The sequence below is a fragment of the Ictidomys tridecemlineatus genome, chromosome 10, assembly GCF_052094955.1.
Source record: "Ictidomys tridecemlineatus isolate mIctTri1 chromosome 10, mIctTri1.hap1, whole genome shotgun sequence".
Classification (NCBI taxonomy): domain Eukaryota; kingdom Metazoa; phylum Chordata; class Mammalia; order Rodentia; family Sciuridae; genus Ictidomys; species Ictidomys tridecemlineatus.
In genome coordinates, this window is record NC_135486.1 from 99147444 (window position 1) to 99173127 (window position 25684).

A 25684-nucleotide genomic window follows, 5' to 3' on the forward strand; every position below is an offset into this window, starting at 1 on the left:
CGAGGGATAAGTTTATGTTCTTGTTATTTTTCCTCTTTCCTGTGAGTTAACTAGTTGGCCGGTTGCCATGATATGCACCTGTGATCCAGATACCCTAGAGGCTGTGGCAGGAGGATCCTGGCTTCATGGTCAGTCCAGGTGTTTTAAAAGTTAATGGGAGTAAATGCAGTAAAAGGCTGGGAGAAAAAAATATAAATAAATAAAAATCAGCAGAATAGGCTGGGGGAGGCTCAATAGTAAAGTGCTTGCTCAGCATTTTAAGCTTGCAAGTGTGAGGCAGGCAGTCTGAGGCCCTGGGCTCCATCTGGCTACCTCCCCCATCAAAGAAACAAAAAGTAAAGAAAGGCATGGGTATAGCTGAATGGTGGGATGTTGCCTAGCAAGCCGCAGGTTCTGGATTCCATCTCCAGAATCCCAAGGCAGGGATCGGTGAGAAACTACATTGCAAGAATTTTATGAGTGGTCCTGGGGATTTTTTTTCAAATACACAATTTTAAAATTTAGAAATAAATTGGAACATTTTAAACCTAGGATAGTGGAAGAGATTTTGGCAAGCCATTTTTTTGAGGAAGTGCACACACAAAAGTCTTGATTTTTGGCTCGAATTTCTTTTTTTTTAGGTGAGCCCTAGTTTAGAGGAGAAGGTTGTGGGGTCAGCTGTAGCTGTTTTGCAACTTATACATGACACTCCTTTCCAGCTGTACATAGTAGACTCAGGAGTCCACTGGCCACATGGTCTTAGAAGAAAAAATGTGCATCAAAGGGCCCCCAAAACAGTGATGACTCAACAGCAGTCACTTCTGGATAGGAATCTGCCATGGATCTCTGATAAGCAGGTGGGAGAGTCCATGTTTTTGACCATGGGGCTAGAGTGATCCAAAGAACTGTTTCTTTGGTTGCTCCTCATCCTACTGAGCTTTCATTTGAAAAACCTCAAGTCTTTCAAATATTTTGAAGCATGCACTTTTTTTTCAGAAAATCTGAGACTTTTTATGTGAGTTTTGGGGTAGGGAGTAGGATAAAACAGACCAGAAACTTTGCTAGAATCTTGATGGTGCTCATCTGAACTCTTGAAGTGTGATTTTGCTGTGAATAGAGTGTTTTTTTTTTGTTGTTGTTGTTTGTTTTTTTTTAATTTAAATCTCCACTTGGGTGTTGTTTCCAAACAAGGGGAACTTGCAGTCTCATGGCTAGTTCCTCCTGCTGCACATCTTTGATGGTTCTCTAGGATAAGAGGTTGAAAAATGGTCCTGCATATGAAATGTTGGTAAAACTATCTCTCTCCTAGGTACCATTATTAAAAGCATTGCTTCCTTTACTCAACAGCCTCTCCTAGAGAGGCAGAAGCCTCAAATATACTCTTCAGAGTTCACTGTCATGACTAAATACTGTGTTCAATTTTTTTTGTTAAGGAAATTGTACTTTGCTCCATAAGACAGAACACGGAATGCCTGTATTTTAGGGACAACTGTATTTCTCATATTAAAAACATGTCAAAAGACAAAAAGAAACAATTTCAGTCAGGCATTTCTTAATGGTGAGGGTTGGTTCTGATAAATGTATGAGGAGATTTTTGTTATGTAGACATCATAGAGTGCATTTACATAAACTAATATAACTCTGATGTCAATCTTCACTTGATGATATCTTCTGTGGCATCACCATCATGTATCTAGTCCATCCTTGACCACAGCATTGTTACTTGGTCCGTGACTGAAAGTAAAACAGCTCTGGGCTCAATCCAACTTAAATGGAGTCAACGTTGAACCCCTTGAAGTTCCTGTGTGGAAAAACTTATGCTCAATGGAACAGCATTAGGAGGTGTGGTCTTTAAGGCCAGGGAGGCTCTACCCTCTGAGTGAATTAACTCTGTATGTGGATTGGGTTAGTTATCACATAAGTGGCTTTGCTGTAAAAGTGAACTAGGTTTGTCTAAAGTGTAGAGATTCAGGTCTTCTCTTTTGAGACAATTTCCTTGTGTTATTTATTTTTAATTTCAATAAAACATCATGTAAAATTTACCCTCAACATTATTTTTAAATGTACACTTCAATGGCATCACCTATATGACATTGTTCTGTAACCATTACCAGCAACTGTCCACAGAGCTCTTTACATCTTGTAGAACTGATACTTGTAACCATTAGAACAGAACTCCCCAGAGCCCCCTCCCCAGCCCCCAAAGACTATCATTATATGTCTCTATGACTTTGACTATTCTAGATACCTCATAAAAATAACACTGCTGGATAATAGTTATTTTTTTTGTGAGCACCAACCATAATTTTTATCATAATAGCTACACCATTTGCCTTCCCACCAACAGTGCATTAGGGGTTCCAGTTCTCCTGCTCCTCCTCTGCAATTGTTTTGTTTTGGTTATCTGGTTTGGGGATGGTAGCCATCCTAATGGGAGTGTGGTGTATTTTTTTGTGGATGTGAATTTGGCTTCCCTAATGATTTGTAATATTGACCATCTTTTCACATGCTTAATGACAATTTGTTTATCTTCTTTGGAGAAATGTCTATTCCAATCCTTTGCCCACTTTAAAATGGAGTTCTGTGTAAGTTGTAGTTCTCTGTCTTGATATCAAAACTCTGTAAGATGTGGTTTCCAAAGGAATTCTCCTACAGATTTTTCTTTCCTTTTTTTTATGTGTCCTTTCATGAACAGTTTTTTATTTGGATGTAGTCCAAATTTCTTGTGTATGTGCTTTAGGTGACGTATCTAAGAAATCATTGCCAAACTCAATGTCATGAAACTTTCCCCCAAGTTTTCTTGCAGAAAGTTTTATATGTTTTTCTAGCTTGATTTTCTTTAATTTTGAGTTAATTTTTCCCTATGGGATGAAAGGTCCAATTTGATGCTTTATGTGGATATCCAGTTTTCCTAGCACCATTTGTAAAATCCTGCCTATTGTTTCTTTTGAATCAGAAATAAATGTTCCATTTTTTTTCTATGGAAGAATGGATGCCTTCCAAGTGGTTTAGTTCAGCCATAGAGGAGGGGAGAACAGAAACAGGGAGGGCCTATCAATCAAACATTTTTAATCATGTTTGAGCTTTTCACCTCAGAATCCCATTATTTTGTACAATGAACAATGCACTAGAAGCAGGGCACAGGCGTGCATGCGTGTCATTGCAGTGACTCCTGGAGCCTGAGGCAGGTGGATCTCAAAAGGATCTCGAAGGAGGCCATTTTGCAGGAATCTATCTCAAAATGAAAATAAAAAAAGGGCTAGAATGAAGCTCTATGGTAAAGCCACTGGAACAGCTGCTGGGTTTATCCCCTACCCTTCTGAAAAATACCTAAAGACCAAGCCATTGGAGGGAGAGAGAGAAGGGGGAGGAGGAGAGAGGAGAGAGGAGGACGACAACTGCCATTTTTGTTTGGTATATATTATAGGTGTGTGTGTGTGTGTGTGTGTGTGTGTGTGTGTGTGTGTGTGTGTTCCTCCTTTGTTCTACTGCTTTGACTTGGGTGTTTTCTCTTTGGTAGTGACATGTTTTGACTGTCTTGCATTTCCTTTTGTGTCAATTCTGTAGCTCTTTTTCTTACCATAAAGACAATCAAAGTTGTAATATATTATTTTCATGTTAATACTAACTTAACTTCAATCTCATAAAATCTCCATTCCTTTATAGTGGTATCACATGCTTTATATTCTCAACTTCTTTCTTCTTTTCGTTGTCTGCTGGGATTGAATGCAGGGATGCTCTACCACTATGCTACATGTCTAGCCTTTTTGCTTTTTCTATTTTGAGTGTGAACCAGTGGTAGAGTGTTTTTCTAGCATATCTGATGCCCTGGCTTCAATCCTCACTACCACTAAACAAACCAACCCTCCATACAAACCCTTGCCATTTCATTCGAGATGGGTTAGAAAAAGGTCATGTAAACATGCTCTAAAAATTTCAAGTATTCTTTATTTGATTGCTACATTAAATGGTAAGCTCACTTTGAACTTCATAATACAGAGAAAAAACCCAAAGTGGTCATAAAAATCAATCCTTGTCCCATCCCAATGTTCGCTCCCTATTTTATTTAATTTTATTCCTCCCCTCCTCCTTCACCAACCACTTAAATTGTGGGGTATGAGATTGATATGAGGTGGTTTATTGGTACTTTCTCAATTACTATTATGACTGAGCATTTTTTGTCTTCTTCCTATTTTTAAATTTTTGTTAGACTAAAATCCTTTCCTACCCTGTAGAACATAATCTCATGTTATCTCTATATTTTTAAAGATAGGCCCTTAATTCCATCCCCCTTTTTTAAAATGAAGAAGTAGTGAGGCACAGCTTCACCTTTTAAGAATCTTAGTCAACAAATAATCTTTTCTTTCCTTGGATGCCTCTAGTATTCCTAAATTCTTTTTTTTTCTGTTTCTGTATTTTTTTCAGCATCTTCAGTTAAAAATAGTCATAAAGAAGTAAAATAAGCAAAACAAGAAAGAGGAAAAGGAAAGCAGTGGCACACACTTAGAAAACATAATTTGGAGATTGTTAATCTATCATTTGAACAGAATCTGTACCTGGATTTTTCCATCAGTGAGAAACTGACCAAACAAATGCATGGCCACATATGTGAAATCAAGGTAAGTCAAAAGTCCAAAAATTACATGAACATACCTTTCTGTAGATGATACAAGAAATACAAAGAATTTTTTGAAAAAATTTCATGCCATTTTTTTTTACATGGGACAATGTTGATACTTGTCATGTATTCATTTCAGTGTGGATATGGATGTATCATATGATTTTTATGGAAAAATCAACTATTGTGAGGCAAGTTTGGGGGTAGGCACTAATTAAGATGCTTTTGTAATTATCCAGGTGGTTTTGATCAGGGTGCTAGCTGTGGAATTCTGCAGAACTAGGAAGATTGAAAACTTTAATGGTGGAACTGATACTTTGCAGAGATGCTGAATGTTCAATGAGAGGAGTTAAGGATGGCTCTTAAATTTTGTCCTGATCAATTTTATGCCAGACACATTAGAAGCATTTACTTAGATCTGTTAGTTTAGTATGCCAATGAAACCTCCAAGAGAAAATCACACAGACTGAAGGAGAAAGGAATTATTTTGATTGTGTCTCACACAGGGCAACTCAAAGTAGGTACTTAGCCATTTGTTATGTGAGCTAATATTTTGTTTTGGGAATATTGTATATGGTTATTTTGTAAATTATAGCTGCACAAAATTTTACTATACTAGGATTGCCCTAACATACACTCACTGAAGAAGGTTTCCATAGATCTCTTCTGTCATTATCTATGGTTCATTGAATATTTTTGTTGCTTGAAGTAGGAGGATACTTTCTTTGAGGAATGAAATATAAGAACTGTATCGGAAAATAAATGAATAGCAAATGCTATGTAAGCATGAAGTTATTGGTTTTTTTCCTTTTTTAATTTTTTTTATTTTTTATTGTTGGTCGTTCAAAACATTACATCTTTCTTGATATATCATATTTCACAATTTGATTCAAAAGGGTTATGAACTTCCATTTTTACCCCATATACAGATTGCTGAATCACATCAGTTACATCAGTTGCATTTCCATTGATTTACACATTGCCATTCTAGTGTCTGATGAATTCTGCTCTCTATCCTATCCTCTACTATCCCTCCTCCCCTCCCCTCCCCTCCCCTCTTCTCTCTCGACCACCTCTACTGTAAAACATTTATTCCACTTGTATTATTCTTCCCTTACCCCTCACTTCCTCTTGTATGTAATTTTGTATAACCCTGAGGATCACCTTCCCTTTCCCTGCAATTTCCCTTCTCTCTCCCTTTCCCTCCCACCTCTCATCCCTATTTAATGTTAATCTTCTTCTCCTGCTCTTCATCCCTACTCTGTCCTTAGTTACTCCCCTTATATCAAAGAAGTCATTTGGCATTTGTTTTTTAAGGATTGGCTAGCTTCACTTAGCATAATCTGCTCTAATGCCATCCATTTCCCTCCAAATTCTATGATTTTGTCCTTTCTTAATGCAGAGTAATACTCCATTGTGTATAAATGCCACATTTTTTTTTATCCATTCATCTATTGAAGGGCATCTAGGTTGGTTCCACAATCTTGCTATCGTGAATTGTGCTGCTATGAACATCGATGTAGCAGTGTCCCTGTAGCATGCTCTTATTAGGTCTTTAGGGAATAGAACGAGAAGGGGAATAGCTGGGTCAAATGGTGGTTCCATTTCCAGCTTTCCAAGAAATCTCCATACTGCTTTCCAAATTGGCTGTACCAATTTGCAGTCCCACCAACAATGAACAAGTGTACCCTTTTTCCCACATCCTCTCCAGCACTTGTTGTTGTTGGACTTCATGATGGCTGCCAATCTTACTGGAGTTAGATGGTATCTTAGGGTAGTTTTGATTTGCATTTCTCTGACTGCTAGTGATGGTGAGCATTTTTTCATGTACTTATTGATTGATTGTATGTCCTCCTCTGAGAAGTGTCTGTTCAGGTCCTTGGCCCATTTGTTGATTGGGTTATTTGTTATCTTATTGTCTAATTTTTTGAGTTCTTTGTATACTCTGGATATTAGGGCTCTATTTAAAGTGTGTGGAGTAAAGATTTGTTCCCAGGATGTAGGCTCCGTGTTTATCTCTCTTATTGTTTCTTTTGCTGAGAAAAAACTTTTTAGTTTGAGTAAGTCCCATTTGTTGATTCTAGTTGTTAACTCTTGTGCTATGGGTGTCCTATTGAGGAATTTGGAGCCCGACCCCACAGTATGTAGATCATAGCCAACTTTTTCTTCTATCAGACGCCATGTCTCTGATTTAATATCAAGATTCTTGATCCATTTTGAGTTAACTTTTGTGCATGGTGAGAGAAAGGGATTCAGTTTCATTTTGATGCAAATGGATTTCCAGTTTTCCCAGCACCATTTGTTGAAGATGCTATCCTTCCTCCATTTCATGCTTTTAGCACCTTTATCAAATATCAGATAGATGTAGTTTTGTGGATTGGTTACTGTGTCCTCTATTTTGTACCATTGGTCCACCCGCCTGTTCTGGTACCAGTACCAAGCTGTTTTTGTTACTATTGCTCTGTAGTATAATTTGAAGTCTGGTATTGCTATACCGCCTGATTCGCTCTTCCTGCTTAGCATTGTTTTTGCTATTCTGGGTCTTTTATTATTCCATATGAATTTCATGATTGTTTTATCTATTTCTACAAGAAATGCTGTTGGGATTTTGATTGGCATTGCATTGAACTTATAAAGAACTTTTGGTAATATCGCCATTTTGATGATGTTAGTTCTGCCTATCCATGAACAGGGTATGGTTTTCCATCTTCTAAGGTCTTCTTCTATATCTTTTTTTAGGGTTCTGTAGTTTTCATTGTATAAATCTTTCACCTTTTTTGTTAGGTTGATTCCCAAGTATTTTATTTTTTGGGGGGATATTATGAATGGAGTAGTTGTCCTCATTTCCGTTTCAGAGGATTTGTCGCTGATATACAGGAATGCATTTGACTTATGCGTGTTGATTTTATATCCTGACACTTTGCTGAATTCATTTATTAGCTCTAATAGTTTCTTTGTAGACCCTTTTGGGTCTGCTATGTAAAGAATCATGTCATCTGCAAATAGTGATAATTTAAGTTCTTCTTTTCTTATTTTTATGCCTTTAATTTCTTTCATCTGTCTAATTGCTCTGGCCAGTGTTTCGAGGACTATGTTGAACAGAAGTGGTGAGAGAGGGCATCCCTGTCTTGTACAACATCTTAGAGGGAATGCCTTCAATTTTTCTCCACTCAGAATGATGCTGGTCTGTGGCTTATCAAAGATTGTTTTTACAATGTTGAGGTATGATCCTGTTATCCCTAATTTTTGTAGAGTTTTGAACGTAAAGGGATGCTGTACTTTGTCAAATGCTTTTTCTGCATCTATCGAGATGATCATATGGTTCTTATTTTTAAGTCTATTGATGTGATGAATAACATTTATTAATTCCGTATATTGAACCAGCCTTGCATCCCAGGGATGAATCCTACTTGATCATGGTGTATAATTTTTTTGATACGTTTTTGAATTCGATTCGCCAGAATTTTATTGAGGATTTTTGCATCTAGGTTCATTAGAGATATTGGTCTGTAGTTTTCTTTCTTTGAAGTGTCTTTGTCTGGTTTAGGCATCAGGGTGATGTTGGCCTCGTAGAATGTATTTGGAAGTTCTCCCTCTTTTTCTATTTTCTGAAATAGCTTGAAAAGTATTGGTGTTAGTGCCTCTTTAAAGGTTTTGTAAAACTCTGCTGTATACCCATCCGGTCCTGGGCTTTTCTTAGTTGGTAGTCTTTTGATGGTTTCTTCTATTTCCTCTAATGTTATTGGTCTGTTTAGGTTGTCTATATCCTCCTGACTCAATCTGGGCAGATCATATGACTTAAGAAATTTATCTATGCCTTCACTATCTTCTATTTTATTGGAGTATAAAGATTCAAAATAATTTCTGATTATCTTCTGTATTTCTGAAGTGTCTATTGTGATATTGCCTTTTTCATCCCGTATGCTAGTAATTTGGGTTCTCTCTCTTCTTTTCTTCATTAGCATCGCTAAGGGTCTGTCGATTTTATTTATTTTTTCAAAGAACCAGCTTTTAGTTTTGTCAATTTTTTCAATTGTTTCTTTTGTTTCGATTTCATTAATTTCAGCTCTGATTTTAATTATTTCTTGCCTTCTACTTCTTTTGCTGTTGTTTTGCTCTTCGTTTTCTAGGATTTTGAGATGAAGTATGAGATCATTTATTTTTTTTTTTTTTAAGGAATGAACTCCAAGCAATAAATTTTCCTCTTAGAACTGCTTTCAATGTGTCCCATAGATTCCAATATGTTGTGTCTGTGTTTTTGTTTAACTCTAAGAAGTTTTTAATTTCCTCCTTGATGTCTTCTAAAACCCATTGATCATTCAGTAACCTATTTTTCATTCTCCAAGTGATGCCTGATTTTTCCTTCCTTCTTTCATCATTGATTTTCAGTTTCATTCCATTATGATCAGACAAGATGCATGGTATTATCTCTACTCCTTTATAATGTCTAAGAGTTTCCCTGTGACATAAAATATGATCTATTTTTGAGAAGGATTCATGTGCTGCTGAGAAAAAAGTGTAACTACTTGATGTTGGGTGGTATATTCTATATATGTCAATTAAGTCTAGGTTGTTGATTGTGTTATTGAGTTCTATATTTTCCTTGTTTAACTTTTGTTTGTAAGATCTGTCCAGTGGTGAGAGAGGTGTGTTGAAGTCTCCCATGATTATTGTATGGTGGTCTATTAGACTCTTGAACTTGAGAAGCATTTGCTTGATGAACATAGCTGCACCATTATTTGGGGCATATATATTTATGATTGTTATGTCTTGTTGGTGTATGGTTCCCTTGAGCAGTATGTAGTGTCCCTCTTTATCCCTTTTGATTTTCTTTGTCTTGAAATCTATTTTATTAGATATGAGTATGGACACTCCTGCTTGTTTCCACAGTCCATATGAGTGGTATGATTTTTCCCAACCTTTCACCTTCAGTCTATGTATATCCTTTCCTATCAAATGCATCTCCTGTAGGCAGCATATTGTTGGGTCTTGTTTTGTGATCCATTCAACTAGCCTGTGTCTCTTAATTGGTGAGTTTAAGCCATTAACATTTAGGGTTATTATTGAGATATGGTTTATTCTTCCAGCCATATTTGTTTATTAATGTTACTAAACATGATATGTTTTTCTCTTTGATTACTTTCCCCCTTTACTGTCCTACCTCCCAATGTTGGTTTTCAATGTGATTTTCTACTTCTTCTTCCTATAATGTTTTGCCAAGGATTTTTTGAAGAGAAGGTTTTCTAGCTTCTAATTCTTTTAACTTTTGTTTATTGTGGAAGGTTTTAATTTTATCTTCCATCCTGAAGCTTAATTTTGCCGGATACACGATTCTTGGTTGGAACCCATTTTCTTTCAGTGTTTGAAATATGTTATTCCAGGATCTTCTAGCTTTCAGAGTCTGTGTTGAGAGATCAGCTGTTATCCTGATTGGTTTACCCCTAAATGTAATCTGTTTCCTTTCTCTTGTAGCTTTTAAAATTCTCTCCTTATTCTGTATGTTGGACATCTTCATTATAATGTGTCTAGGTGTGGATCTCTTATGATTTTGCACATTCGGCGTCCTGTAGGCTTCTAGGATTTGGGATTCTGTCTCATTCCTCAAGTCTGGGAAGTTTTCTCATATTATTTCATTGAATAGATTATTTATTCCTTTGGTTTGGAGCTCTGTGCCTTCCTGTATCCCAATGATTCTTAAGTTTGTTCTTTTAATATTATCCCATAATTCTTGGATGTTCTGCTCATGGTTTCTTAGCAGACTTGCTGAGCTGTCTATGTTCTTTTCAAGTTGAATTACTTTGTCTTCATTGTCTGATGTTCTATCTTCTAAGTGATCTACTCTGCTGGTAGTATTCTCAATTGAGTTTTTAAGTTGGTTTATTGCTTCCTGCATTTCTAGGATTTCTATTTGTTTGTTTTTTATTACCTCTATCTCCCTGTGTAATTGATCTTTTACTTCCTGCATTTGTTTATGTAGTTCCTTGTCAATGTGATCTTTCATTGTCTGATTTTGCTGTTTCATGTCTTCCTTGAGACTCCAGATCATCTGAAGCATGTATATCCTGAACTCTTTATCTGTCATTCCATCTGATGCAGCTATTGCCTCTTCTAAAGTTGAGTTGACCTGTATTTATTGTGGTCCTTTCTTTCCTTGTCTTTTCATACTGCCGCGTGGTTAAGAGCCGGACGGGTGGGGCGGCTGCTCGCAGGGCAGGTGTGGCGGCTGCTCGCAGAGTGGGAGCCAGGCCTCCTGTGAGAGCCCGGATGTCGGAGGCCGCCTGCCGGTTCAGGCGGGGCGGGCTGCGCTGCTCCGGATGCCAGCCACTTACAGAAGGGGGCGCTGGCTGCGGGACTGGACTTCTGCATCCGCCGTGGAGCCGCCTGTGGAGCCGGGTAGCTGCGGCCGCGTTGTTAAGAGCCAAGCGGGTGGGGCAGTCGCTTGCAGAGCGAGAGATGGGTCTCCCGTGAGAGCCCGGATGGTGGAGGTCGCCTGCCGGTTTGGGCGGGTCGGGCTGCGCAGCTCCGGGTGCTGGCCGCTTACAGAAGCGGGCGCTGGCTGAGGGACTAAACCCCTGCACCCGCCGTGGAGCTGCCTGTGGAGCCAGGTAGCTGCGGCCGCGTGGTTAAGAGCCAGGCGGGTGAGGCAGCCGCTCGCAGATCGAGAGATGGGCCTCCTGGGAGAGCCGCTTGCTGGAGTGGCTGATGGCTGCAGGACTGTACCTCTGTGCCTGCGTGGCCAGCCAAGATCCACTTCTCTGGGACAAACTGTCTCTTCCATTAAACCTACCAGTTCTCGGCTGCTCTCCTCTTAAGGGAATTTTGCTAGAAGTTCCTCCTTAGGTAGGCTGCGGCTGTTCCAATGGGTCCTTCTGATCCTGTTAAAGTGGAGACATTGGAATCGTTGCTTCCTCGCCGGCCGCCATGTTGACACTCCGATAACCGAAGTTATTGTTTTATAAATTTTCATGAACTAGAAATATCTCAAAGTTCCTGCAAAGCAATGATGTTATATGAATAAGTAGAAAATCTGAACAAGATAATGACTGCAGAGAAATGTGAATTGAAATGAGGTGCATGTGCTTAGAGAAGGTCCATGTGATCAAGAAGCAAGCCTGGTTGGGGAGAGGATCCTAGTAGGTCTGAATGTAAGATAGGGAGCACCTGCCTCTTGGTTTCATCATTTTGTAACTTACCTGCCCCCTGGGTCTGTTACCACTGACACATTATAGATACTTGTACCTCATCTTTCTGTGTGCAATTATATTGGAGAGAGAAAATGAGAGCATGTGTTTAGAGGCACCTGTTTTGTTATGTATAGTTACAATTTTAATCATCTTAAGTGTGGATCAAAGATCTTTCTACCTGTTAACTTAAAGCCATTGTGAACTTGGAGATGGGTTCTAGGAGTGATAAAATATCAAAATGCTTCCAGACACTCTTGCCTGTGCCCTTCTAAACCTCAGCTAATTGGGCTGTTTAGTCTAAAAAGCATTTTATCATTTCCATACACCTACCTCTAAGCTCTGGGGACTATGGCCCACATAGTCCTCTACTGATGTAGGAGAAAAATATGAAGACTAGAGTATTCAGTGAACTTACTAGGACCAATTGTAAAATGTACTATACAGTGATGACAAAGCCTTGCTTGTTCTGTTTGTTGATTTTTAAACAGAAAAAAGTTAAAAATATTTTTACAATACATTGAGTCATGAATGTACCTTTATGGGGCATCTTGAGAAAAATAAAGAAGTTGTGGGAATGTATGTAGGGCAGCTGAGGAATCTGTTTAGTCTAAATACAGAGTTTGCAGAAGGGTTGCTGGTAGAATTTAAAAAGCCTGGGTTCACATGGACAGAAGTGCTGCTTCAGATTCTGTGGATAGTTGGGAGTTTGGAATTATGCACCATTCAGTCATATGGATATCCCAGGAAGGATTGCCTTTTTTGGGTCTACTCAAGATCAAGAAGCAAGTCAGTGATAATTCTGAAACTAAGCTAAACTACTATATATAGTTTTTTTTAAGAAAAGAGAGAATTTTTTAATATTTATTTTTTAGTTTTTGGTGGTCACATGTTTGTTTGTATGTGGTGCTGAGGATATAACCCGGGCTGCATACATGCCAGGCAAGCATGCTACTGCTTGAGCCCCAGCCCCCATATATAGTTTTTAAAAATATTTTTTGTTGTTGGTAGACGTTTATGATTATTTATTTATTTATATGTGGTGCTGGAATCGAACCCAATGCCTTACACATACCAGACAAGTGCACTACCACTGATCCACAGCCCCATTCTCTACCTTATATTTTATTACAAATAATTTCTGTTTCTTCTTAGATTTGGTTTCAAAACAAAAGAGCCAGACTATGACCTAGGGATAAAAAGATTGTTTGTCACCAGAAGATGACAACCAGCCTGGACTTCCCAATGGAGCCTGCTGAGTGAAAGAGGGCAGGACAGTAGGGCAGAACAGCATCTTGGGAATCTTGGTGGCTTAAAATCGGATAACCTTGAAACAGGTGGCTAAAAACAGAAAGATGCAGCAGCATCAGGACCAGGAATTCCCTTGTAAGTATTTACTGTATGAAAGATAGCAGCAGAATGACTGAGGATATTATCTTAAGCAGCTTCAATAACCCTAGTATTACCCAAAGAAACTGCCATTTCAAGACTGTTTCTAATGTCTGAGAAGCATGGGGACTTAGTGCATCATGTGCCCTCCCTTCTACAACAGCAGGGTCCAGGTTGTCAAAGGAATGGAGAGGTCCTGAGCTCTCAGATATGCACGTTCTCCACAAATAGTAGTCAGTTCTCTGCCAGTGCCCATTGAGCAAGTTAGACAGCAAGGTGCTGCAGAGCACCCCAGGTCCCCAACACAGCAGCTTTGGGATAAGGGATCTGAAGAGGTCTATGACTGGGCCAAAATTATAACTGGAGAACAACATGACATTAAGTTTTAGAGCTATAGACATAGGTCATTGTCTATCCACAAGAGTTCAGGTCAAAGGACTCTCTTGAATCTGCATATAAGTTATTGAGTTCAGGAAGGTTCTGTGAAGAAAAGAAGAAAAAAAAGGAAAAGCATACACACAAAACATAACAAAGGAAAACACCAAATCCTTTATACAAACCCCTGCTCCCTAGCAAACACACACACACACACACACACACACACACACACACACACAAACACACAGAGAGAGAGAGAGAGAGAGAGAGAGAGAGAGAGAGAGAGAGAGAGAGAGAGATTATCCTGTATTGTGATGGGGGCACTAGTAACCCGGGGTAGATCCCTGACCGTGCATCTTCTAGTGCTCTGGAGAAAGGTGGATTGATGCAGCCACTACCACAGCAACAGGCACAAAGACAGCAAGACAACCTCCAAATAACTGCAGTTTCCAAATTCAAACCAAAGTGTGCTTTAGGTAGATACTTCTTGCACTGTCCTGTCTCACAAATTATCTCCTCCTTGGAGGTAAGATACTCTAAGCTCCCTTTGTATGAAGTGGTCCACAGCCTGCTGTTCTCCTCTTTGGCCCAGGAAAGCATCTTCAGGACACAGCATAGCCTGCCAGGACAGCCTGGACTCTCTGAAAGTTATCAGCATCATTGGTATCACATGAATTTGCTTGTGTGCCAACCCTAACAACAACAACAAAAAAGAAACAAGTGAGGAGGTTATGAAGAAAGCCATCTCACCCATTATTGCTCAATAAGAATTCTGCCAGAATGAAGCCTTAAAGGGAACAGACTTCTGCAAGGGTGTCTGCCCAGCAACTATCTGCTTAACTTTGGACCCACATGTACCTTGTTATTCACCAATGTTGCCAAGACTTATTGTTTTGAAATATATGTTGTAATGCCTTTTATTTTTGCCTTTAAAAATCCTCCCAAGTTCTACTGTCCCACTGTGCTCACAGTGAATGTGCCTGGGGTTTCATGTGGCAGGCATCTGCCTATTGCAGTGTCATTCTACTTCCAAACCACATCCTTGGCAGACTCTTTCTCTGTTAGTTTGATTGATTCCCTCCATCCACCTAAAAGGCACAGCACTACCTGAATTCTCCCCATTAAAGGCAGAGCTTTCACTGAAGCCACAGTTCCAGCTTCTGCAATCTCAAGAACCCTAGGAGGCTTCTGCACAGATCTGAGAGCCCCTGTTTGGGAATCCAGAGTGTTCTGACAGTCGCCTGGGCATGTGGGTCAATGATATCTGAGGGTGTTCAGGGAAACATTTGGATATAGTTGATCTTCATTTTTGAGACAAAAGTTCAAAGTTAAGGTATCTGGGAACGTCCCACTTTGAAAACGTTTTCATAATTTTGAGCCTAAGGTATAGAACTCTTTGAAGAATTCCAGAGAATTTCCTATCCCTGGAATAGCTCATGCCAACACAGCTCTGCAAGCTACATCCCTCTAAACACTAGGGGGCACCATTTACACAGTGCCACTAGAAAAGTGGAGCAGCTGCTGAATTCCCAGTTGCTGCTGGTGTTTTGTGTAGAGGTAGGCCAAGGCTAGAGCTCTCTTTGGTAGTGCTTTCCATTTTCCTCTGGCAATATTTGTTCATAAAACAGTGTATACTGCTTATGATTGTTTAAACAACAGAAGGATTTGTAAAGAAAGCTTGCATTTGTGGTTCTCACACTTTGCCCACCCTCTTGGAACTATTGTGAAGAGTCTCAGATGGTGTTTGTGATGTCTCGTATTTGATAGTGAAATTATGAATTATTATACTTATTAAACTGCACAATATATGGTTTGAATTCCCAAGGCATGTAACATACAAATCTTAATTTTGTAAATATCTTCCTTCCTATAATGAGAGAACTGGAGGAAATAGCAACTGACCAACTGGGAAAATGTATTATCTGCACAATCACTTTGAATGGTTACTTGGAATATTGATTGAAGTTACAGATGCCTAGTAATTCTGCTACTAGATGTTTTCTACAGGAAAATACTTATACTTTCTTACAGAACACAGAACCCCTAGATACAAAGGGTCATATAAAGTAATCAAGTTAGGTGTGTTAGTTTTCTACCACTGTATCTAATACCTGTGATGAGACTTATTTTGACTTTGTGGGTGTGGTCTGGGGACTGAATCCAGGGTTCCTCTACATTGAGCTACTTTCCCAGCCATCTTTATTTTTTGAGACAGGGTCTCACTCAGTTCCTCAGGCTGGCCTTGAATTTGTGATCTTCCTGCCTCAGCCTGCCAAGTTGCTGGGATTTTTTTTATTTCTCTCCTTTTTTATTTTCTCATTCCCCTCACAACCTCTTATATGTAATTTTGTATAGCAATGAGGGTCTCCTTTCATTTTCATAAATTTCCCTTTTCTCTCCCTTTCCCTCCCATCTCATGTCTCTGTTTAATGTTAATCTTTTCTTCCTGCTCTTCCTCCCTGCTCAGTTCATAGTTGTTCTCATTATATCAAAGAAGACATTTGGTATTTGTTTTTTAGGGATTGGCTAGCTTCACTAAGCATAATCTGCTCTAGTGCCATCCATTTCCCTGCAAATTTTATGATTTTGTCATTTTTTATTGCTGCGTAGTACTCCATTGTGAATAGATGCCACATTGGAAAAATATACCCTGTTCATGGATAGGCAGAACTAACATTATCAAAATGACGATATTACCAAAAGTTCTCTATAGGTTTAATGCAATGCCAATCAAAATCCCAATGGCATTTCTTGTAGAAATAGATAAAGCAATCATGAAATTCATATGGAAAAATAAAAAACCCATAATAGCAAAAGCAATTCTAAGCAGGAAGTGTGAATCAGGCGGTATAGTGATACAAGATTTCAAACTATATTACAGAGCAATAGTGACAAAAACAGCATGGTACTGGTACCAAAACAGGCGAGTGGACCAATGGTACAGAATAGAGGACACAGTAACCAGTCCACAAAACTACAACTATCTGATATTTGATAAAGGTGCTAAAAGCATGCAATGGAGGAAGGATAGCATTTTCAACAAATGGTGCTGGGAAAACTGGAAATGGTTGCATCAAAATGAAACTGAATCCCTTTCTCTCACCATGCACAAAAGTTAACTCAAAATGGATCAAGGAGCTTGATATTAAATCAGAGACATGGCGTCTGATAGAAGAAAAAGTTGGCTATGATCTACATACTGTGGGGTCGGGCTCCAAATTCCTCAATAGGACACCCATAGCACAAGAGTTAACAACTAGAATCAACAAATGGGACTTACTCAAACTAAAAAGTTTTTTCTCAGCAAAAGAAACAATAAGAGAGATAAACAGGGAGCCTACATCCTGGGAACAAATCTTTACTCCACACACTTCAGATAGAGCCCTAATATCCAGAGTATACAAAGAACTCAAAAAATTAGACAATAAGATAACAAATAACCCAATCAACAAATGGGCCAAGGACCTGAACAGACACTTCTCAGAGGAGGACATACAATCAATCAATAAGTACATGAAAAAATGCTCACCATCACTAGCAGTCAGAGAAATGCAAATCAAAACTACCCTAAGATACCATCTCACTCCAGTAAGATTGGCAGCCACTATGAAGTCAAACAAGTGCTGGCGAGGATGTGGAGAAAAGGGTACACTTGTACATTGCTGATGGAACTGCAAATTGGTGCAGCCAATTTAGAAAGCAGTATGGAGATTCCTGGGAAAGCTGGGAATGGAACCACCATTTGACCCAGCTATTGCCCTTCTCAGACTATTCCCTAAAGACCTTAAAAGAGCATACTACAGGGATACTGCCACATCGATGTTCATAGCAACACAATTCACAATAGCTAGACTGTGGAACCAACCCAGATGCCCTTCAATAGATGAATGGATAAAAAAAATGTGGCATCTATACACAACCAAGTTCCTGGGATTATGGGTGTTGTCCACCACATCAGGCTTCGTTCATGGTTTTGGAGGTTTTAGTTCCTAGTCAGTTGGCCCCATTTTTTTGGCCAAAGGAGTGACAACATTTTAGAGTAAAACTATCAACCACATGACCAGAAAGACATAGTTTGAAAGAGGGAGGGGCTAGGGCCCCATAATCCCCTTGAGAGCCTGCCTCCAATGACCTAAATATCTCCCACTAAGCCCCACCTCATAAACATCCCACCATGTTGCTCTGTCACCACAGTAGTGACTAAACCATACCATGTGTAGCTTTAAGGCATGTTTAAGATATTAGCTATCAGCACAGTGCAGTTAAAAATAATAGACTAGTCCTATGTTATTTTAAGAGTGTTCAAGGATACACTTTCCAGTGAAATATCAAGTTTCTAAATTAGTTTACAGTATGTTGACTGAAAATGAAATAAGGAATGAAACGATAATGATCTTGGAATCACACATATGTATTCACCCAGTGAAAACAAGAACATGAACTAGGTTTATGTACAGTAAATTAGTGACAGTTGCATTTGGACATGGAGGAAAGGTTTTATTTTATTAAATATTATGAGAAATTCTTAACTCAGTTTCTTTTTTATTTATTTTTTTTAAAAGTGGTGCTATGATTGAATGTATGCTTCAGTGGCTTCACCTACATTACATTGCCTTGTAAGCACCACCAGCAACTGTCCATAGACTCTTTTCATCTTGTGAAACTGAAACTTTGTAAGCATTAAAGCAGAACTCCCCAATGTCCCCTCCTCAGCCACTGAGGACTATCATGGTATTTTTGTCTCTATGATTTTGACTACTCTAGGTACCTTATACAAATGATATTGCTGGATATGTTAATTTTATTTTAATTATTTATCTATCTATTTATTTTTTGAGCATTAATCATATTTTTCCCCACAGTACCTACTCCATTTTGCCTTCCCACCAATAGTAATGTAGACCATATTTTTACAAGCTTATTGAAAATTTTTTTATTTTCTTTGGAGAAATGTCTATTCTAATCCTTTGCCTACTTTAAATTACAGTTGTGGTTCTTTATGTTTTGATATTGACACTTTATCAGATATGATGTTCAAAAGGATTATCCTATCCACAGATAGTCCTTTTATTTTCTTAATTGTGTCCTTTGATTCACAGTTCTTTATTTAATTGTAGTCTAATATATTTTTGTTTTTGTTTGTGTTTTTGGTGACATACCTATGAAATTGTTGCCAAATTCAATATTATAAAAACTTCCCCCAAGTTTTCTTGCAGCAGGTTTTATGCATTTATTTTTCCATTTTGAGATAATTTTTGCCTATGGGGTAAAAAGTCAAACTTGATTCTTTGCACATGAATATCTAGTTTTCCTCCACCATTTTTTAACTTCTGCCTAGTGTTTCTTTTGAATCAGCAATAAATGTTCCATTTCTGTTTTCTATGGAAGAATGGATTCCTTGCAAGTGGATTAAGTCACCCACAGAGGAGGAAAGGACTAAAAAACAGGAGGGAGTAAAATCAAACATGTCTTTAATACTTGGTTAAGTGTGCCATGCAGAACCCTATTATTTTTTAGAATTAACAATGCACTAGTAGCAGGGCACAGAGGTTCGTGCCTGTCATTGCAGTGACTCCTTTAGCCTGAGGCAGGACGATCTTAATTTTGAGGCCACTTTGTAGGACTCTATCTCAAAATAAAAATTAAAAAGGGCTGGATGAATCTCTGTGGTTAAGACAGTGAGATAGCTGCTGGGTTTATTCCCTGCCCTACTGAAAAATACCAAAACAAAACAAAAACAAACAAACAAACAAAAAAACAAGCCACTGGGGGGAGAGAGAGGAAGGAGGAGGAGGGAATAGGGCTATTCCTGCCATTTATTTTCTTTGGTATATCTTACAGTGTCTCTCTCTCTCTCTCTCTCTCTCTCTCTCTCTCTCTCTCTCTCTCTCTCTCTCTCTCCTCTCTCTCTCTGTGTGTGTTTGTGTATTTTTGTTTCTCCACTTGTTATTCTACTGCTTCAATTTGTTTGTTTTTTTTCCTCTCTCTTTGTAGTGGCATGTTTTGACACTCTTGTCATTTTCTTTTGTGTCATATCTGTAGTTCTTTTTCTTACAGAAAAAAATTAAAGTTACAGTATGTTATTTTCATTTTAATACTAACTTAGCTTCAATATCATGAATACACTAATCCTGTACAGTCCTATCCCCCACTTTGTATTCTCATTTTTCTTTATTTTTTGGGTCATTCTGGGATTAAACCCAATGGTGTTCTCCCACTGAGCTACATGTCTAGCCTTTTTGCTTTTTCTATTTTGAGTGTGACCCAGTGGTAGAGGCTTTGCCTAGTATGCCTAAGGCCTTGGCTTCAATCCTCACTACCATCAAACAAACATACTCCCCAACAACCCTTGACATTCTGTGTCCAGTGTTTTAACACTGCCATCCCATTGGAGGGGGCTTAGGAAAGGGTAATAAACATGTTCCAAAACTTGAGGTATCATTTATTTGATTGCTATGTTAAAGGATAAGCATACTTTGAATGTCATAGTATGAGCAAAAACCCAAAATAGTCAAAATCATTCATACTTTTCCCATCCCAATGCTTATTTACTATTTTATTTAATCTTATTTGATCCCATTCTTCCACCAATGATTTAAAGTTTTGGTTATCAGGTTGATGTGAACTGGTTTATTTTGTACTTCCTTGATTACTGTTATGGCTGAGCATTTTTTATTGGTTTCTTTCTATATATTATGAATTTGTGTTAGACTAAAATCCTTTCTGACCCTGCAGATCTTAATCTCATGTTCTTTTCATATTTTTAAGGATCAGCCATTAATTCATTGTTGGTTTTATTATTAAGAATCAGTTGGGAAGCAGAGCTCCATCTTGTAAAAATCTTGGGGAACAAATATTCTTTTCTTTCTCTGGATGCTTCTAATATTTCTCAATTCTTTTTTTCTGTTTTGATATTTTTTCAGCATCTTCACTTGAAGATAGTCACAAGGAAGTAGGAGGAGCAAAACAAAACAGATGAAAAGAAAAACCATGGCACACATGTGGAAAAAATGATTTAGAGATTCTTAATTGATCATTTGTACAGAATCCATCCCCAGATTTTTGAATCAGAAAAGAGCTACCAAGCAAATGCATTGCCATATATGTGAAATCAATGTAAGTCAAATCCAAAAATTTGCAAGAACATATTTTTTTACATGACACAGAAAATACAAATTTTTATTTGAAAATATTTTATGTCATTTCTTCACATAGGATATTGTTGACCCTTATCACATATTTATTTCAGTGTGGCTCTGAATGTATCATATCACTTTTATGAAAAAATCAAAAATTGTGAGGCAGGTATTGAAGTAGATACCAATTAAGATACTCTGTAATTATACAGAATAGGAATCCTGCTGGATTTTTATCATGGTGCTGGATGTGAAATTAAACAGAACTAGAAAGATAGAATATTTTAAAGGTTTAATTGGTAGTCTGCAGCGATGTTGGGTATTCTGTGAGAGGAGTTAAGGAGGACTCTATAATTTGTCTGATCAATTTTTGATGGAGATATTAGAAGTTTTTACTTGAGATCTGTTAAGTATGCCAATCAAACCTCCAAGAGGTGATCCCCTAAGATGCAGGAGAAAGGATTTGGTTTGCCAACATGTGGCACCTCATAGTATTAGTAGGTACTTTGTAGCCATTTGTTACATGAGCCAATATTTTGTTTTGAGAATTTCTGATATGATTTTTTTTGAATTTTTATTAAAGCTTCACAAAGTTTTATTGTATTGGGATTGCACTAATATACACTGAATCATGTTTCCATATATCTCTCTTCTATCATTATTCATCGGTTATTGAAAATATTGGTTGCTTGAGACAAGGATGACATTTTCTTAGAGAAAATAAAAGAATATAAGAACACTGTTGCAAAATAAAAGAATAGCAAATTCTCTGTAAGCTATGGTGTTATTGTGTTATAAAAGTTCCATGAACTGGAAACATTTCAAAGGTCCTGTAAATCAATGATGCTGTACAAATCAGTAGAAAATCTGAACAAGATAATGACTGGGAGAGAAATTTGTTTGAAAAGCAGTGTAACTGTTTAGAATGGGCCCATGTGATCCAGAAGCAAGCATGCTCAGGGAGAGGATACTAGGAGGTCTGGATATGAGAAAGGGAGCACCTTCCTTTTGGCTTCATCTTTTTGTAACAGATCTGCTAACTGATCTGTATCCATTGACAAATTATGGATGCTAGCACCTTATTTCATTGTGTCTAATTATATTGGAAGAGAAAATGAGAACATGTGTTTAGAGGTACCAGTTTTGTTAAGTATAGTTACAATTTTAACCATCCTAAGTGTGGATCAAAGATTCTTCTAGATATTTACCTAAATCCATTCTGAGTCTGGAGATGTGTTCCAGAAGTGATTATATATCAAAGAACTTTCAGACACTCTCGCCTGTGACCCTCTACAACCCTAGATAATTATGTTGCATAGTATAAAATGCATTTTGTCATTTTTAAACACATGACTCAAAGCTTTGGGAATTGTGGCTGGCATTGCAATTATCCTCAACTGATGCAGGAAAAAAAATGTAGACTAGAGTTCTTCTGTGCAATTATTAAGATCACACCTATAACACACTGTCTTGTATTTACAAACTTTTGTTCTGTTCATGACTTTTATATGCTATGCATTTAAAGAATAATCTTACAATACATGAAGCCATGTGTTGATGGGACAACTTGAGAAAAAACAAAGAAGCTGTGGGAATGTGCATAGGGTAGCTGGGGGTCTGCTCAGTCTAATTGAAGAGGTTGCAGAGAGGTTGCTGGAAGACTTTGAGAAGCATGGGTTCACGTGGATAGAAAGGCTGCTACAGATTCTGAGGAAGTTGGGAGTTGGAAATTGTTCACCATTTACAACCTGCACAATAACCTCCATGATTCAGCCCAGGAAGGATTGCCTTTTTTGATGTATATTCCAGGTAAATAAGCAAGTTGGTGATAATGCTGAAACCAAGGTTTAAAATAAAATATTTGTCTGAAAATATTTTCTTTCTTTTTAGGTTTGGTTTCAAAATAAAAGTTCCAGACTATGATGTGGAGAGAAACAGAGAATGTTTGTTGCTAGAAGATGACATGATTTCCCTGTCCAAGGTCATCCCATTTTAGGCCACCAGGTTGTCCAGATGTGTTCAGTGGCACTGTTGTCATAATTCATCTTCCCCCAAGCAGGCTCCACTGGAAGGAGTTGGCTTCTTTCCTATGGAGGCTTGGGGACTTCCTAGTGAAGAGAATGGCTCATGTGACTCTGTGTTCCAAAGGCATTAGAAAACAACCAAGTTGTGCTTCACTGGGTGAAGGGGCCACAGGAAGTGAAACTTCTCCCAGTTTCAGTCAAACCATCTGCAGTCATCCTGCTTGATCTTTGCAGAATTTTGAGAGAGCCACATTCATGACAGAGGAAAGCCAGCAGAGCAGTCCCTTGCCTTTGTCCTATGTTGATAGGGTGCAAGAAAAGACACAGTATCAACAGAACCAGGAGCTCTCTGGTCAGTACTGGCTATGTGAAGGAAAGCAGCAGAGTGACAGGGTTTGTTATAATCCACAGCTGCAACAGCCCCGGGAATACCAAGAGAAGCTGCCATTTTAGGATCCATTTCTAATGTCCCAGAAGCATGGGGACTTAGGGCAGAAGATGCCCTTCTTTCTACAACAGTAGGGGGGAGGTTGCCAAAGGAATGGGGAGGCCTCTGGTTCTCTGATGCAGTGCACATTTCCTCCACAAATGGAACTCAGTTTTCTGCCAGAGCATTTTGGGCAGTGTCAATGATATCTGAGCATGTCTAGGTGAGCATTCAGATACTGTTGATCTGAGTTTTTGAGAAAAACTTTGAAGAAGGCAGTATCTTGAACTTCCCATTTTGAAATCATTTCCATAATTTTGAGCTTTACGATATGAAGCAACATGAAGTCATCCAGAGAGTTTCCTGTCTCTCCATCTCCTGCCAACACAGCTCTGCAGACTACATCCCTCAAACCACTTGGGGGAACCATTCACACAATGCTGGTAGAGGAGTGGAGGTGCTCTTCCTGAATTCCCAGTTGACTCCTGGGGTATTTTGTGTAGAAGTAGACCAAGGCTAGACAACTCTTTGTCAGCTCTTCCCATTTTGCTGTCATAATATTTAATTACAAAACAGTGTATACCAGTTATGATCATTAAGCAACACCAGTAGTAGTGAAGAAAGCTTGCACTTGTGGTCATTGCCCTTTGCCCACCCTCTTGGGACCATTGTGAAGAGTCTCATGTCCTATGTTTGTCATGCTTCTCACATTTAAGAGTGAAATGATAAAATAATATTAAATGACACAATAAAGCATGTTTTGTATGAATATCCAAGGCATGTATCCAAGGGAGAGAGAGGAAGGGGCCAGAGCTCCACAATTCCTTTGGGGGGCTGCCTACAAAGACCTAAAGATATTCCACTAGGCCCCACCTTATAAATGTTCCATTATATCCCAGTGTCACCACTGGAGACTAAACCTTTACCACATGCAGCTTTAAGAGACATTTAAAATCTAAGCTATTAGTATAGCATAGTTAAAAATAATTGGAAAGACATACATTATTTTGAGAGTGTTGTAAGATATATTCTCTAATGAAATATCAAGTTTAAAAATCAGTTTGTACTGTGATAATTGTGAAAGTAAAAAGGGGTAAAATGGTAATTATTGTTCATGGATACACACATGTGCAGTCACCTAGTGAAAACACAAAAACATGAACCAGATTTGTATACAGTAAATAGAGAAAGTTGCATTTGGAAATGGAGGAAATAATTTTTTTCTCCAATATTATGAAAAAATATTAACCAAGGTTTTTTTTTTTAATATTTTTTAAAAGTGGTTCAAAGGATCCAACCCAATGCCTCACATGTGCTAGGCCAGCACTCTACCACTGAGCCAGAACCCAGCCTTTAATAGAATTTCTTTATGCCTTCACTGTCTTTATATTTTGAATTTTGAAATGCTGTTTTCATTGACTGCAAGAATATATCCTAGTCATATATTGATCTGCATAGATTTTTTTCCTTAAGAACATAGTGTTCATTGAGAAACCAAAGGAGCTCATGAAACATGCATCCTATTTATGTATGGCTAGATTAAGTTCCCTAATATTTCAATTAAAAATTTTGCACCTATTTTCAGGAATTACCTCTTACTCAGTTTTTTATTGTTTTTAGTTGCTGATAGATCTTTATTTATTATTTATTTTTGTGGTGCTGAGAACCAAACCTGGTGTCTCACACATGGTAGGCAAGAGCTCTTCTACTGTGCTACAATCCCAGCCCTCATATCCAGGTTTTTGCCAGAACTATTTTCAAGCCTTAGTATCTATCAGGTGTGTCACCTCTTTAACTATTCTCTAAAATTTTGTGCAAATTTACATGTATTCCTTTAGGAAATGTTTGGATTTTCCAGTGACTTTGTCTGACCTTTCCATTATAGGAAGATTTTTCTACTGATTCTGTATTTTTTAATTATTCCAACTGGTTTTACCTGAATTATTTTTGGGAAGTTAAATTTTCCCAAGAATATATTTGTGAAAGATGGAAAATTTACTGTCATAAAGTTGTTTCAAATATGCTAGTAAATTTCATGGCTAGACCAAGTGTAGCTGAGTGTTATTCCCATGTTATATGTTGGCAGTGTGTATGTTCTGTTGCCCTGGTTGATTTCACAGGCCTCCTGCAATGACAGGCTCTGAGGTCTGTCCGGGTGGGGGTAGTTCAAAGTCTCAGGGCTTGTTTCCATCAGGGGGTCTCTCTGGGGCTGGGTGGGTTTTTGTCAAAAGGCATCTGTGACTCCCAGGAGGTGGCTCTGGACTCAGTGTTAGGTGTCCAAGCTGGAACATGTTGGTGGTCAGCACATGTTGTGAGTTGGTGTCCAGGTGTTTACGGGCCTCTGCAAAGTCATCAGCACACAATGGGGATTACCTCAGTGACTCCATGAGGGCTTCCCTGCCAGCTCTTGCCCCTGAGAACTGAGGAGCTAGAGTGCAAGAAACAAGTTGCAGTTCTTGACAGTCAAGTTCTGTCCTGGTCCCTTTGGACAAGGCACTGTCTGGTGATCTCCTACTAAAGCAAGGACAAAGCCTTAGCAGGAAGAAGCTGGA

At 38.4% G+C, this 25684-nt stretch overlaps 1 long non-coding RNA gene across 1 annotated transcript in view; it reads left to right on the forward strand.

The window, feature by feature from the left end:
- The window catches only part of LOC144367400 (uncharacterized), a 69618-nt gene extending 44437 nt beyond the window's left edge, over positions 1 to 25181 (forward strand). Inside the window, exons 4-7 of the long non-coding RNA XR_013426753.1 lie at positions 4405 to 4598; positions 12934 to 13164; positions 20469 to 20661; positions 22572 to 25181. This is a non-coding gene — a long non-coding RNA (uncharacterized LOC144367400). The remainder of the gene's footprint in view (positions 1 to 4404; positions 4599 to 12933; positions 13165 to 20468; positions 20662 to 22571) is intronic.
- Positions 25182 to 25684: the final 503 nt, after the last annotated feature.